Here is a 17,202-nt window from a genome sequence, read left to right on the forward strand (position 1 = left end):
CAAACTGTCTTCCGAAGTGGCTGTATCATTTTGCATTCCCACCAGCAATAAATGAGCATTCCTGTTGCTCCACATTCTCACAAGCATTTGATGTTGCCAGTGTTTTTGATTTTTGGTTATTCTCATTGATGTGTAGTGCCATCTCATTGTCGTTTTAATTTGCATTTCCTGAATGAGGTGGATTATCTTTTTATTGTTTATTTACCATCCATATATCTTATTTGGTGAAGTGTCTGTTGGGGTTTTGGGCCCATTTTTCAATGGTACCCAAGTTCTTATTTTAGGCATTGCTTTAAGGGAAACCAAAAGATAATTGGTACCAGCAATGATCCTGCAAAACAGAAGAATGAGATCCTATAAATAGATTGCTTACATTTAGATGATACCAATAATTGAATGACTGGTAGTAAACAGGATGATGATAAGACCTAACATGCAGTACCATTCAGTTATTAAGACCAGCCTATCCAGCATGGTGAAACCCCATCTCTACTAAAAATGCAAAAATTAGTGGGGCATGATAGTGCACCTCTCTAATCCCAGCTACTCGGGAGGCTGAGGTGGGAGAACTGCTTGAATCTGGGAGACGGAGGCTGCAGTGAGCCGAGATCACGTCACTGCATTCCAGCCTGGGAAACAGCAAGACCCCACCTCAAAAAAACAACAACAACAACACACAACTCTCATCTGTAGTGGATGTGACAAATACAGAGGAAAAGAAAGGTATTGCATTCATTGATATTGGGCAATAGTAATTATAAGGATTATGGAATTCAATGGCTTTCATTAAATGCCTTAAATGTCTTGAAAAAATATGAGTATGAAATAAAAATAATATGTCGGGTTCAGCTATGTCCTGTGAAGTGCACCCTGTGAAGATCAGAAGACCTCAATGGATGGGTAAAAAGAGACCTTCAACTCCTATAATCAAAGGGTAGTTCTATGCTGAAAGTCAGGTCAAATATTTAAACCTTGTGAAGACACTGAATGTGCAGCCTTGAAAAATCTTCAAAGCTGAAGACACAGCCATAATAGGGGAGTAGTAAAATCCTAAAACCTGATATGGGAATATTTGTAGATTCATTACACCAGCATGGCACATGTATACATATGTAACTAACGTGCACATTGTGCACATGTACCCTAAAACTTAAAGTATAATAATAATAATAAAAAGAAAAAAAAAAGATTGAACCCTAAGTTCTCCTGGATCCTCCAGACTGGCATAAGCAGCCACTGCCCCTGCCAGAGAGGAGTCCATCTTACCTGGAGATATTGTCCAGATCTCACCTGAAGCAGATGCCTAGCAAGGTGATGTTTCTTCCTCAATATCCACTATTGCCTTTCCTTCTAGCTTCCAAACCAATAATTAAAGCCACATATCAGGGTACACTGAGTGGGGAAATACAATCCCTCTTCCAGAAAGAAATAGCTTATTCACATTTTGTATTACCGGCTTATATGTTCTGGCAGAAATTGGTAAAATATGTGTGGGAGTGGATTTTGAGGGTTAAGCTGGGCAGACAGTATATAAATCTGAATAAGGGAGAGGTTGTTGACATTGGAGTATTCTTTCATGACTCAGGATTTAATGCCTTGGCAAGAACACCTGGATCCACTTCTAATACAGAACTGGGATCCCTCTTTGAAACTTAGTCACATTTATGGCCCATAGTAATAATGGTGGAGATGCTGGAACTGTGTTGGCAGAGTATTGGAGAAAGATTTAGAAGTGGGAGAAGAACTCACTCTGACAGTGTTCTTCAGAAGAGCCCAGAAGATACGCCTTTACTAACAAAATAATAAACTTTATGGGAGAGTAGCCAGTTATATGTTTGAAAATTTCAATGGTAGCTCTTCTCTGTACGACAGGGTAGATAGAAGGAAATGATGTCATGGTGGAACTCATTTCCTCTCTATCAATGGCAATGTAAAATTCCAAAGCATCAGATACGAGGTTGCAACACTTAACAGTCATAGGCAAGGTGGAAATAATAACCATAATAGGCAGCAAATCTAGAATGACAATCAGGAGTCAATCAAGAGTGAGGCAGATGGGCTGCTGACTACAGACAAAAATCAATGGCTGGTAAACAGAAGACTGATCTCAGCTGCTACAGTGGAAAATCACAATTATTCATCAAGCTTCAAGCTTTAAGATCTGATCCAATTCTCAAAAAAAAGAGTCATTAAAGAGGATAATGTTCACTGCAAGGAAAGATCCCTAAAGGTCCCTTTAAGGAAGGTATATTGTATATATTGCTACAGCAAATATATACAGTAAACATGCTCCAAATTCATTATCTGAAGAAACTGACCACTTACCAGACTAAGTTATGCACTGGGGAAAGAGGAGGACTCTGACCTTTCAAGGACTATTAGATATATTCCTAAGCCAACAAAAATACAAAGAGACATGCTATGTCGTCATACCTCACTACCTCAATTAGAGTGGGGCTTTTGAAGGTCAGATGAATCCTCTCCAAAGACTATCTCACAATGAGTTTGTATACCCATTCTGTTGTTATTTCCCCTGTGCCTGAGTGTACAATTGGGATGAATATGATTAGCAGCTAACAAACACTCACTCACATGGTTCCTTGAGCTGTCCAATAAGAACAATTATTATATGAAAGGCCAAGGATAAGGCTTTGAAGTTACCCTTACCCACTTAAGATAGTAAATCAGAATACCATGCTCAATGAAAATACAAGCTTAATGCTACAATCAAGATGTAAAGGCACAGGTATTGTGGTCATCATCATATCATTGTCTGGTTGACATCATTACAGATAATAGCTGATTACCATGAAAATACCAAATGAGCAAATGAGACCCACAATTGCACGTCTGTGTCAGATGTGGTATGTTGACTAGAACTGATCAACATCACTTGTTGATCAGGCAGTGGCACTTGGTATGTAGCTATTAATCTGATTAATATGTTCTTTTCAATCCTCATCAATAATGAAGATGAAAGAAATTCGCATTTATGTGGAAAGGACAGCAATGCACATTCACTGCCTTGTCCCCAGGCTATGTTATTTATCCTGTTCTCTGTCAAAATGTAGTACAAAGGAAACTAGATCATCTTGACATTCTACAGAAAATTATGCTGGCCTACTATATTGATGAAATTATAATGAACAGGAAATGGTGAGTAGCTCTGTTACCATTGTCAAATCATATATTCCAATGAGTCAGAGATAAAAGCTACAAAGATTGAGGGGCTGCCACATACTTTGAAGATTTTTAGGAAGCCAATAGCCTGGCACATATTTGAACATGTTCTCGTGTACTCCAAGAAAAAAGACAAGCTATTGCACCTTGCAACCTTGCAACTAAGAAAAAGACACATTCAGTCGTGCAACAGATGCTGTCAGTGTTTTGCACAGAACATCTTATTATTTTCCATTTCTTTGCTTATAGGTCTGACTTCTAATTGCCAGCACTGTAATTTTTTGCTCGAAAGCTCCCTTTCTGACCACAGACTATGGAGAAGGCCAGAAATGCCCAATAATTAATTCCTCCCAAGATTAATCCTCAATTAGTGACTAATAACAGTTGGTGGATACTTCCTAAGTACTGCGTTTCACAAAGTCTATAAGAGTTCCTAAGAAGGATTAAGCTCTAGTTGCCCTCAGTGATAACTTGCTTGAAAATTTTATCTTTATGAGATGCAACTCACATAGTGCTCAGAGAGGAATTTATAGTTGTAAACACCTATACCTAAAAATGGAGAAAGAACTCAAATCAATAATCTGAACCTCTTCCATATGAAACTAAAATAAAAAAGAGCAAATTAAACCCAAAACCAGAAGAGGGAAGGAAATAATGATAATTAGAACGTAAATAAATAAAATAGAGAATAGAAAAGCAATACAATCAACAAAACCAAAGCTTGGTTCTCTGAAAAGATCAATAAAATTGAGAAATCTTTAGCTAAAAAAAGAGAATTACTGAAACAGGGAATGAAAGAGGAAACATAACTACTGACCATAGAGAAACAAAAAGTAATCTAAAGAAATACAGTGAACAAATGTATACCAACAAATTAGATAACTTAAATAAAATCTACAGCTTCTTAGAAGGATACAAGGCCGGGTATATGCCTGGTGGCTCATGCCTGTAATCTCAGTACTTAGGGAGGCAAACGTAGATGGATCACTTGAGCTCAGGAATTCAAGTCCAGCCTAGGCAACATGGCTGTCTGTCTCTATATAAAATACAAAAATTAGCCAGGCATGGTGGTGCATGACTGTCATCCCAATTACTCAGGAGGCTGAGATGGGAGGATCACTTGAGCCTGGGAGGTCAAGGCTTCAGTAAGCCAAGATCACACCACATACTCCAGCCTAGGGGACAGTATGAGACCCTGTCTTAAAAGAAAACACACACACACACACACACACACACACACAAATGACTGAAATTGCATCAAGAAATAGATTGAACAGACTTATAATAAGTACAAAAAAATTGATTAGAAATGTGGAAACTTCCCTCCATGAACAACCCAGATGTAAGTGTGGGCAATGTTGCAAAACCTCATCTCTGAAAAAAAAAAAAAAAATCAGCCAGGTGTGGTGGCAAGTGCTTGTAGTCCCAGCTGCTTGGGAGGCTGAGGTGGGAGGATTACCTGAGCCAAGAAAGGTCAAGGCTATGTGATCAGGGCACTGCACTCCAGTCTGGGCGACAGAGTGATACTCTGTCTCAAAAAAAAGAAAAGCCTAGATTCAGATGGCTTCACTGGTGAATTCTACCAAATATTTAAGGAAAAATTAACACAAATCCTTTACAAATCTTCTAGTAATATAAAAGAAAGGAGCATTTTCCATCTCATTCTATGAGGCCAGTTTTACCTTAATAGCAAAACTAGACAAAGACAATAAAAACTATAAATAAAGACATAAAAATTCTCTATAAAATACTAGCAAACCAATACTAGAATCATTAAAAAAAGATTATAGACCATGAACAAATAAGATTTATTCCAGGAATAAAAGGTTGTTTTGATATCCAAAAAATCAATTAATGTAATATCCAATATTAATAGAACAAAAAACAAAATCATATCATCTCAACAGATACAGAAAATGCATTTGACAAAAATCTAATACTCTTTCATGATGAAAAAGAAATACTCAATAAACTAGGAATAGACGGGAACTTCCTCAATCTGATAAAGAATATCTGTGAAAAACTTCATCTAACATTATACTTCATGGTAAGACACTAAACTTTTTCCCCTTAAGATCAGGAACAAGACAAGGATGCCGACTTTTGCCTCTTCTACTCAACATTGTACTGGAGGTTGCAGACAAGGCAATTAGGCCAGAAAAAAAAATGTATACAAATTGGAAAAAAAGAAGTAAAACTACCTCTATTTTGGGGTAATACGATTTTGCATATAGAAAATCATAAGAAAATTTAAAACTAGCAGAAATAATAAAGTCGAAGATTATATGGTATAAGGTCAGTGTGCAAAATCAATTGTAACTGTGTACACTTGCAATAAATATGAAAATGAAATTAAGAAAACAATTCCACTTATAATAACATTAAAAAGAATAAAATACTTAGAACTAAATCTAACAGAAGTGCAAAAAATGTATACTGAAAACTAGAAAATACTGTTGAAATAAATTGAAGAAGAATAAATAAATATCAAGACATCTCACGTTCATAGATCAGAAGACTTAGTACTGTTAAAAAGGAAGTATTTCCCAAATGTATCTGTATACTCAGCAAAATATCTATTAAAATCCCAGACAACTCCTCTGCAAAAATTGGATATGATTCAAAAATGTATACAAAAATTGAAGAGATCCAGAATAGACAAAATAATCTGAAAACAAAAGAACAAAATTGGAGAACTCATACTTCCCAATTTCAAATATAATCGTAAAGCTAAAGTAATCCAGACAGTGTGTTCCTGATGTAAGACTAGAAATATAAATAAATAAAATGAAATAGACATTCCTGAAATAAACTCACACATATAAACTCAATTGATTTTCTTCAAAAGTGTCAAGAAACAGTAATGGGAAAAGAACAATCTTTTCAACAAATGGTGCTGGGATAACTGAATAACCAAAAAGAATCCAAAAATTGAATTTGGACTCAGACTTTTTACCACATATAAAAATTAAGTCAAAATGAATTATAGACCTAAATATGATAGTCAAAACTATAAAACTCTTAGAAGAAAAGTTATTTGAGAAGATCCTCATGACCTTGACTTAGGCAATGATTTATTTGACCCAAACCACAAATGACAAAAAATAATAATGATAAATTGGACTTTATCGAACTAGCAAACTTTTGCTCTTTGAGTGCTACTATCACACAAATAAAAAGACAGCTCTGATGGTTAATTTTATAAGACATTTTTCTAGATCATGGTACTCTGTTGTTTGGTCAAACATCAATCTGGATGCTGTTGTGAAGGTATTTTTTAGATATGATTGATATTTAAAGCAGTAGACTTTGAGGAAAGCAGATTTATCCTTCATAAAGCAGGTGGGCTTTATCCAATCAACAGAAGTCCTTAAGAGAAAAGGGTCCTGGGAAAATGAAGAAATTTTGTTTCTAGACTACATTCATATTCAAGACTGCAACATCAACTCCTGACAGAATTTTCAACCTGTCAGCCTGCCCTACAGATTTCAGACTTACCAGCCCACACAATCATATGGATCATTTTATACAACAATCTCTCCCTCGGCCGGGAGCAGTGGCTCACATCTGTCATCCCAGCACTTTGCGAGGCAGAGGCAGGTGGATCACAAGGTCAGGAGATCAAGACCATCCTGGCCAACATGGTGAAACCCCGTTTCTACTAAAAGTAAAAATAAAAAATTAGCTGGGTGTGGTGGCGTGTGCCTGTAGTCCCAGCTACTCAGGAGGCTGAGGCAGGAGAATCGCTTGAACCTGGGCGTTGGAGGTTGCGGTGAGCCAAGATCGCCATTGCACTCCAGCCTGGCAACAGAGCGAGACTGTGTCTCAAAATAAAATAAAATAAAATAAAATAAAATAAAATAAAATAAAATAAAATAAAATAAAATAAAATAAAATAAAATAAAATAAAATAAAATAAAATAAAATAAAAAAATAAAAAAATAAAACTCTCCCTCTCTGTTTCAACCTCTCTCTCCAGATATGTGTGTATGTATACATAATGCTAGAAGATACTGCAAGTTTGATTCCAGACTACAGCAATAGAGCAAATATCACAAATAAAGCAAATCACATGAATATTATGGCAGACATATTCCCCAGTATATATAAAAGTTATGTTTACATTCTACTTTGGTCTATTAATGAGCAGTAATGTTATATATCAAACATGTACATACTTTAATTTTAAAATAGTGCTTAAAAGTTCTAACAATCATCTGAGCCCTCAGGAAGTCATAATCTTTGCTGGGGAAGGCTCTTGCCTCCATGTTGACCACTGCTGACTGATCAGGGTGGTGGTTGCTGAGGATTGGGGAGGTGGTGGCAATTTCTTAAAATAAGACAACAATGAAGTTTGCTGCATTAATCGACTCCTCCTTTCACAAAAGATTGCTCTGTTGCATGTGATGCTGTTTGATAGCATTTCCATTTCCCTACAATAGAAGCTCTTTCAAAATTGGAGTCAACTCTCTCAAGTCCTGCTGCTGCTTTATCAACTAACTTTATGTAAAATTCTAAGTCCTTTGTTGTCATTTCAATGGTTTACAGCATCTCCACCAGAAGTATATTCCATGTCAAGCAACCACTTTCTTTGCTCATCTATAAACAACAGTCCTTCATTCATTCAAGTTTTACCATGAGATTACAGCAATTCATCCACTGAAGTGGAATCTTCAGAATCCACTAATTCTAGTTCTCTTGCGGCTTCAACCACATCTGCAGTTACATTCTCCACTGAAGTCTTCAACTCCTAAAAGTCATCCTTGAGAGTTGGCATCAACTTCTTCCAAACTCCTGTTAATGTTGCTATTTTGACCTCCTCCTGTAAACAACAAATTTTCTTAATGACATCTAGAATGGTGAGCTCTTTCCAGAAGATTTTCAATTTATATTGTCCAGATTCATCAGAGGAATCACTATCTATGGTAGCTATAGGCTAACAAAATGTGTTTCTTAAATAAGACTTGAAAGTGAAAATTACTCCTTGATCCAGGGGTTGCAGAATGAATGTTGTGTTAACAGGCATGAAAACATTATTCTCCTTGCACATCTCTCTCAGAGATCTTGGGTGACCATGTGCGTTGTCAATGAGCCATAATATTTTGAAATAAACCTCTTGAGTAGTGAGTTTCAACAGTGGGCTAAAAATATTCAGTAAACTGCCGGGCATGTTGGCTCATACCCAAAGTGCCTGTAATTCCAGCACTTTGGGAAGCCAAGGCAGGTGGATCACCTGAGGTCAGGAGTTCAAGACCAGCCTGATCAACATGGTGAAACCCTGTCTCTACTAAAAGTACAAAAATTAGCTGGTCATGGTGGCACATCCTGTAATCCTAGCTACTTGGGAGGCTGAGGCAGGAGAATTGCTTGAATCTAGGAGGTTGAGGTTGCAGTGAGCCGAGATCACATCATTGAATTCCAGCCTGGGCAACAAGAGTGAAACTCCTTCTAAAAGGAAAAAAAAAAAAAGTCAGTAAACCATGTAGTAAACAGATAGGCTGTCATCCAGGCTTTATTGTTCCATTTATAGAGCACAGGCAGAGTAGATATAGCATAATTCTAAAAGGCCCTAGGATTTTCAGAATGGTAAATGAGCTTTGGCTTCAACTTGATGTCACCAGTTGCATGAGCCCCTAACTAAAAAGACAGCCTGTCCTTTGAAGCTTTGAAACCATGCGTTGACTTCTCCTTCCTGGCTATGAAAGTTCTAGATGGTATCTTCTTCCAGTGTAAGGCTGTTTCATATACACTGAAAATCTGTTGTTTAGTGGAGTCAACTTCATCAATTATCTTAGCCAGATGTTCTGGATAACTTGTTACAACTTCTACATTAGCACTTGCTGCTTCACCTTATACTTTTATGTTATGAAGATGGCTTCTTTCCTTTAACCTCATGAACCAACCTCTGCTAGCTTCCAACTTTTCTTTCTTTTCAAAGAAAATAACCTTCAGATGTACTAAATAATTAAATTCCAAATGTAATCATTGTATGTAAAAAACGAAACCATAGAATAGAAGAAATTGCTGTTTAACATTTATATAAACCTAGGATAGGGACAGCATGATGCCAGGAAAAGGAATTGTAATGAAAGAAATTGATTGTTTTTACCACAAAATGCAAACTTCTATAAAAAGCACCACCAGTTAATCCAAAAATAACTTGAAAAACACTTGTATCATATAACCAAAGGCAAAAATCTTCATATATAAAAAGATACTGTAAATTAATAAGAATATTCCAAACTACCTCAAAAAATGAAAATGACTAAAGATAAGCAAGTTTTTTTTTGTGTTTTTTTTTTTTGCTTGTTTGTTTTTGAGACAGAGTCTTGCTCTGTCACCCAGGCTGGAGTGCAGTTGTGCAATCTCAGCTCACTGCAACCTCTGCATCCCAGTTCAAGAGATTCTCCTGCCTCAGCCTCCCAGATAAGCAAGTTTTAAAAGAAATACAGATTAAATAGACATTATAGCATTAATCATAACAGTGAGAAGCTAGAAACATGAAATAATCAATAATAGGCAACCAACTGAAATAAATGATACACATACCTATACCTTAGAATATTAAGTAGCAGTTCTTCAAAATGATAATAGAAAAAAATGTGTTTACCAAATGTACAAGAAAAAACAAACCCGTTAGAAAGTGGGCAAAGGACACAAACAGACACTTCTCAAAAGAAGACATTCATGTGGGCAACGAACATATAAAAAAAAGCTCAACATCACTGATCATTAGAGAAATGCAAATCGAAACTGCAATGAGAAACCATCTCAGGCCAGTCAGAATGGTGATTATTGAAAAGTCAAGAAACAACAGATGCTGGTGAGGTTGCAGAGAAATAGGAACACTTTTACACTGTTGGTGGGAGTGTAAATTAGTTCAACCATTGTGAAAGACAGTGTGGCAATTCCTCAAAGACCTAGAGGCAGAAATACCATTTGACCCAGCAATCCCATTACCGGGTACACACCCAAAGGAATATAAATAATTCTATCATAAAGATACATGTGCACATATGTTCATTGCAACACTATTCACCATAGCAAGAACATAGAATCAACCCAAATGCCCATCAATGATAGACTGGATAAAGAAAATGTGGTACATATACACCATGGAATACTATGCACTCATAAAAAGGAAAAAGATCATGTCTTTTGCAGGGACATGGATGGAACTGGAAACTGTTATCCTCAGCAAACTAACACAGGAACAGAAAACCAAACACTGCATGTTCTCACTTATAAGTGGGAGCTGAATGATGAGAACACATGGACACATTGGGGGAACAACACACACTGGGGCCTGTCGGGGGTAGAAGGGGAGGGAGAGCACCAGGAATAACAGCTAATGGATGCTGGGCTTAATTCCTGGGCAATGGTTTGATCTGTGCAGCAAACCACCATGGCACACGTTTACCCATGTCACAGACTTGCACATCCTGAAAATGTACCCCAAAACTTAAAATAAAAGTGGAAGAAAAAAAAAAGATTAGAGTTTTTTCAATGTGTAAAACCAATTAAAAAATAATCTATATCTTAAAAAACTGTGTTTACTGCTACGGAATGTGCATTCCCAACAATAGCATGGATGTTTTCATTTTTTATAAAAAATTATATATATTGACAGATAGGAATATGAAAATAATATTGTCTATTTGAAATTGTATTTAAAATTTTCTTTTGACTGTATTTGCTTTTTCTGCAATGAACTGCTTTCATAGTAAAAAAAGTCTTTTAAAAATTAGTCCCAGCAATAAAACCATAGACAGATAAAAAATCCAGCAATCCCTGAGGTAAGGTGGCATTTTAAAAATTGAAAATATTTATTTGGACAGAAAAGCAAAACTTTATCATAATTATGAACATTGTAATTATAAAGTAAATGAACACTTCAATCATGTAACAGTTGTGATTTATTATTAAGGTTTTAGGTCTATAATACATTTAAAATTTAATGAACTTTGGAAAGACAATATCATAAAATTGTCTTAAAACACTACGTTAAGTCATTATTAACATTGCAGATAAGGATAAAGATGGCAAAATTCTTTACTCTTACCACATCATCATATAATTATCACATTTGTTATCAAATTTTAGTTTGGAAGTCAGCCCACTTATCAATATCAAATTATACTTTGTTGCACAATGTCCAGTTTAGCAATTTTCAACTATGCTGTGAAATTCAAGAAAAATAAAGCTGGGTCTAAGCAGTTGACAAGAGTTCTGCTCGAAAACCTATTCTTACAAAAGAACTTGTCAAAACATTTTTATCTTTAAAAATTTTTGAATGCAACTATAATGTTTCACTTTTGCTCTACTCAATTTTGCCTGAAAAAGTTTATTAAAATGATTAAGGAAATAAAGTGTAGAAGGATTATAGAAAATATTTTCAATAAAAAGAATAATCATTAACACTGGTAATTGCCACTAGGAATGAGTATACATACTGATAAAAATTATAGAAACCTGTTGGTGGTTCCCACAACTACCACTGATGTTAAGTCCCACAACATCAAAAATGAAGAAATAGTTCCATGAGCTGTCAATAATTGTCTGAAGGCAACGTATTATTCATCAGCACCAGAATCCCTCTGAAGTTCTTCCACGTGTTCACAATTTTTTACCATTGGTCATCTATCAAATACTGCAACTGTTCTGGGAATATCCAACTAACAAAAGCCAAAGCTGGGCATTGACACTAACGGTAGCTTACTGATGTTTCCCCTGCAAATCTCACATTTTCTGATAATAAAATTTTGCACAAAAGGTAGAATTCAAAAGGCTGATTATACATTTATCTAAAATCTTATAATTACAGTAGTTTCATGAAAAAAGTTGTCCAGTAGTATAAATTGCTTCTGCATCAGTTCCACAAATAAGACAAGGACCAAAAACATCCAAACGGTTCACAGACAGGGTTAAGAAGTAACCTTGTGATTTTAATTTGGTCTTTTGTAGGATCAGTGCTGAGCCAAGAACTTTGAGAGACTGGTGAACATTAGCTTGGTTACTAATGCTATGGGACAAAAAAGTTCTAGCTCTTCCTCCTTGGTGAAAGAGTGATGATACCTCTGTGGAAACATCCCAGTGCCAGAGGAATTCATCTTCAGAACAATAAATGGAGGATCTGGGTTGGATGGGTGAAAGTGAACTTCCTACATTTTAGCTTTGTAAGCCTTCAGCAGAGATACAGGCATAGTACCTTCTCTAACATTCCAAATACTCAACATTCCATCCTGGCCACCAGTAGCTACAACATGCTGTTTGATGAGATTTCTATCAACACAATGGACTGGCACTCAGTCACCAGTCATGACAATATCTGAGAAGGCTCATTTCCTTGTTGTGTGAAATCCCACGTTTTTAACTGTCCAATCGAATTTACAGTAAGAATCTCTCAGGAGTTCGAAGAAAGATTACAGCATGGAGTATACTACTACCTGCATTGCCTACAGTTCTTACAGCTTCCTTGTGATAAGCTTTGAGGAGATTTATTCAACCATCGTCTCCAACATTAATGATTTCTGGGCTGTTGCACACAACACCTGTACATGGTGCCCTGCTGCACAAAGGACTTTCTGGGCCTATGTGGTAGTGAGCTGTAGTTCACAGCTGGTTGACTGAAAGAGTCTGGTTATTCGGATGATGAAGGAAAACTGATACACATCCTGTTGATGAAGCAGCTACAATTCTTTCCTGGTCAGACAACTGTCAATCCATTATATCACCATGGTGTCTAATATCACACAATAATTGATTGTCTCCTTCAAACCCTCTATCAGAGTCCAAGTTTCTAAAATCTCCCATAGACCGCAGTGAAACATAATTTTCCCCATTGTCCTAAGAGCCCATAGTGAACATCTCTGCGGTCTTCGAGTGCCCCAGAGGACTGGTCACCAGCAGGTTTTGCAGATTTTCTGAGACACAAACAGCATACAGCAGGTACAGCAAGAAGCAAGCACTGCTTCCAACTTCTCTTCTGCAGCTTCCTCACCTGTCTCAGCCTTTGTAGAATTGAAGAGAGTTAGGGTCTTGCTCTGGATTAGGCTTTGGCTTAAGGGAATGTTGTGGCTGGCTTGGTCTTCTATCCAGACCAACTAGAACTTTCTCCACATCAGCATTAAGGCTGTCTCCTTTTTTTTTATTATTTTTCATGTGTTCACTGAAGCAGCACTCTTAATTTCCTTCAAGAACTTTTCCTTTGCATTCACAACTTGGCTAACTCTTTGGCACAGTGGCCTAGCTTTCAGCCTATCATTGTTTTTGACCTTCCTCTCTCAGCAAACTTAATTATTTCTAGCTTTTAATTTGAAAACAGAGACGTGCAACTCTTCCTTTCACTTGAACACTTAGAGGCCATTGTAGGGCTATTTCAATATTATTGTGTTTCAGGGAATAGGGAGGCCTGAGGAGAGTGAGGGAGATGGGGGAATGGGTGGTTAGTGGAGCAATCAGAACATACACAGCCTTTATTGATTAAGTTTGCCATCTTTTATGGGTATGGTTCATATAGCCCCCCCAAAAATTACAATGCTATCATCAAAGATCACTTATCACAGACTACTATAACAGATATAATAATAATAATAATAATAATAAAGTTTTAAATATTGTGAGAATTACCAAAATGTGACACAGAGACACAAAGGGAGCATATTGCTGTTGGAAAAATGGCATTAATAGAATTGCTTGCTGCAGGGTTGCCACACACCTTCACCTTGTGAAAAATGAAAGCTCTGTTCAGTATAATAAAGCAAAGCACAATAAATGGAGGTATGCCTGTGTGTGTGTGTGTGTGTGTGTGTGTGTGTGTGTGTGTGTGTGTGTGTGTCCTATTGGTTTTGTTTCTCTGGAAGACACTAATATAACAACCTAAATAATAAAAGAAAATATTTGTAAATTATTAATAAGTGACTTTTATCTAGAATATATTTTTAAAGTCTTACAACTCAGTGATAAAAAGACATCCTAATTTTAAAAATTTTTTTAATATACTTTAAGTTCTAGGGTACACATGCACAATGTGCAGGTTTGTTACATAAGTATACATGTGGCATGTTGGTTTGCTGCACCCATCAACTCGTCATTTACAATAGGTATTTCTCCTAATGCTATCCCTCTCCCAGCCCCCCACCTTCTGACAGGCCCCGGTGTGTGATGTTCCCCGCCCTGTGTCCAAGTGTTCTCATTGTTCAGTTCCCACCTGAGTGAGAACATGTGGTGTTTGGTTTTCTGTCCTTGTGATAGTTTGCTGAGAATGATTGTTCTAGCTTCATCCATGTCCCTACAAAGGACATGAACTCATCCTTTTTTTAAGGCTGCATAGTATTTTATGGTGTGTCTGTGCCACATTTTCTTGATCCAGTCTATCATTGATGGACATTTGGGTTGATTGCAAGTCTTTGCTATTGTGAATAGTGCCGCAATAAACATATGTGTGCATGAAGACATACTAATTTTTTAAATGAGCAAAGGGTTAAATATACATTTCTCCACAGAATATATATGAACCGCCAACAAGGACATGAAAAGTACATTATTAGTAGTAATTAGGAAAATGCAAAGCAAAACCACAATATAACACTTCACATTAACTAGGATGACTAAATTCAAGAAGACAGCAATAACAAATATTGGCGAGAATGTGGAGAAATTGTAACACTCATATATGTTGATGTGAATGTAAAATGATGCGACCATTTTGGCAAATAGTTTGGCAGTTGACTGTTTATATTATATGATCCAGCCATTCCATTCCTTGGTATGTACCCATGAGAAGTGAAGCCATGTCCACATAAAAATTGGTACATAAATGTTTATAGTAGCATTATTTGTATTAGCCAAAAACTGGAAACAACCAAAATGTCCATCAACTAATGAATCGATAACTAATACATGGTATATCCATACAATAGAATATTGTTTGAAAATTAAAAGGTGAAAGCAGTTACTGTCTGCTGCTATTGTTTCCACTACAGATACAAGAAAAAGTCTCTTCACACTTTCTGTCTGTCTGATTGTAGCAGCCTGAGATTGAATAGAGGAATACAGGGGGGAAAACCCAGAAAGAGAATTTTTACGGCTCAGGAATAATCTTGTAAACACTACAGAGCCTGTTTTACTACAAAGAAAAACCTAAAATTTGGTTTACATGAGAAGTGTTGGAAAATAGCTCCTCCTATCCTAACCTAGCTGGTTACATTTGTAAGAACTTAAAGGCTAAAGCTAATTAAAAGCAAGCCAATAATAAAAAGAAAAGGAAGAACATAAAAAGGAATGAAATTCCAATACATCTTACAACTTGAATAAAACTTGAAAGCATTATGTGAAGTGAAAGAAGTCAGTAACAAAAAAACAAATATTGCATGATTCCATTCATATGAGATGTCCATAATAGTCAAATCTATAGAGACAGAGAGTTGATTAGTGGTTACTAACAACTGGGTTGGACAGTGAAGAGAGAAGTGTAAGGAAGGGTGAGTGAGTGGTAATAGGTATCGAGTTTCTTTTTGGGGTGATGAAAATGTTCTAAAGTTACATTATAGTGATCTCATTCCATCTTACTTGCCATCTATCTTCACAAATAGCCCTGCTTGTGTTTTTGCCAGTTTCCTCCCTCCCCAGCTTCTACTTTGATCTTTCTATTCCTCTTGTTTCTTCTAGTCTTGCATCATAATCCAAGCTCCAAGCACAAAAACAAATTATCTGTTCCCAACCTCTTTGAATCAGAAGCATTAGCAATTATATGAACCATCATTTGCCTTGGGTCCACCAAACCAGCCCCAATTCCTGTGGCCAAATCTGCGGATACAGTTATTTGGAGTTTGGAATTTATACCTTCACAACTCTATGGTTAGGTTCTGTGAATTGCAGAGAGTCTAATCAACTCATGATGTAGCTAAAAATATACCATCCAAGAATTGAGTTACAAGTCCCTGTTATCTTTCAGTCTGACTTACTGGAGACTCTGAAGGAGGGAAACCAGAGGAACAGCAGCTTTTACATCCAGGAAGATGGTGCTCATGACAACAGCCATCCATACATAGTTGTCCAGAAAGCATGTTGCCAGTGTGGGCTAAAATTTCTTTCCTAAATACCCAAAATGGCACATCTATCCTTCATTTGCCCTGGTAGAAGAGCTTACATAACCAGAGAAATGGTTCTAGTTTCCTGTTTCAGAACTTTGGAAAAAGCTTCTTAGGAAATATGAGGAACAAGGACTTATTTTCTGTCTTAGTCTGCTGTTCTATGGGATGATAGATGTAATCTGTGTTTCTTAATCCTTGTTCCCACTTTTGATGCCAAACAAAGTAACAATGGTTGACACTGAATGTGGACTTTTGAGGCTGTCTGTCTCCTCCTAAGAGGCTGACTCTACCTCTTCCTCTTTATTTGCTGGTTATTTTAATATGACTATAGAATCTGTTCTAACTAGATAATGAATAAGACAGCGGAAGGAACAAGGACATAAATTTGCAAAAACTAAAAAAAATGAAGTGCACAAGGAAATTGATTGAAGCCACCAATGCCAGGGAATAAATCCTATGCTACTTCACCATCAGTGTGCCAGCAGGGTATTGATTTCTGGATGCACGATGGGGAAATTAGTGCCGGCTCCAGTACGGTTGTGCAGCAGTAACAGCTCAAGGAGTATCTGGGGAGACCTTAATGACTAAGAGAGCTTTGGGAACTTTCTCTGGGAATTTTAAAAATAAAAGTAGTATAATTCTTCATTAAATTATAAGTAGTTGAAATATCTGCTTTTGGAAAAGCCGTAAATATAAAAAAGTCTCATTTGATCCAGAAAAAGGTCCCAGGGTTGAGATATAATTCCTTAGAAGTCAGCCAAGAGTGAGGAGAACAAGCTTTGTACTTTTAAATAAACTATCTCCCATGGACCCTAAATGGACACAGCATCTGCAGTCCCCAAAAATGTACATACTTGATAGAGAACAATATATTACATATATTTCATAAATGCATAGAAAGTTTTAGAAACAATTAGATTAAAAACAG

The 17,202-nt window shown here is 36.5% G+C and overlaps 1 long non-coding RNA gene and 1 pseudogene across 1 annotated transcript in view; one reads left to right on the forward strand and one right to left on the reverse strand.

Moving 5' to 3' along the window:
* Positions 1–17,202, forward strand: part of LOC109026687 (uncharacterized) — a 217,119-nt gene that overhangs the window by 189,095 nt on the left and 10,822 nt on the right. The gene's annotated exons all lie outside the window — the stretch shown is intronic.
* On the reverse strand, positions 12,010–13,230 carry LOC101126976 (nucleoporin Nup43-like; annotated as a pseudogene).

Source organism: Gorilla gorilla, chromosome 3 (genome assembly GCF_029281585.2).
Source record: "Gorilla gorilla gorilla isolate KB3781 chromosome 3, NHGRI_mGorGor1-v2.1_pri, whole genome shotgun sequence".
NCBI classification, from domain to species: Eukaryota; Metazoa; Chordata; class Mammalia; order Primates; family Hominidae; genus Gorilla; species Gorilla gorilla.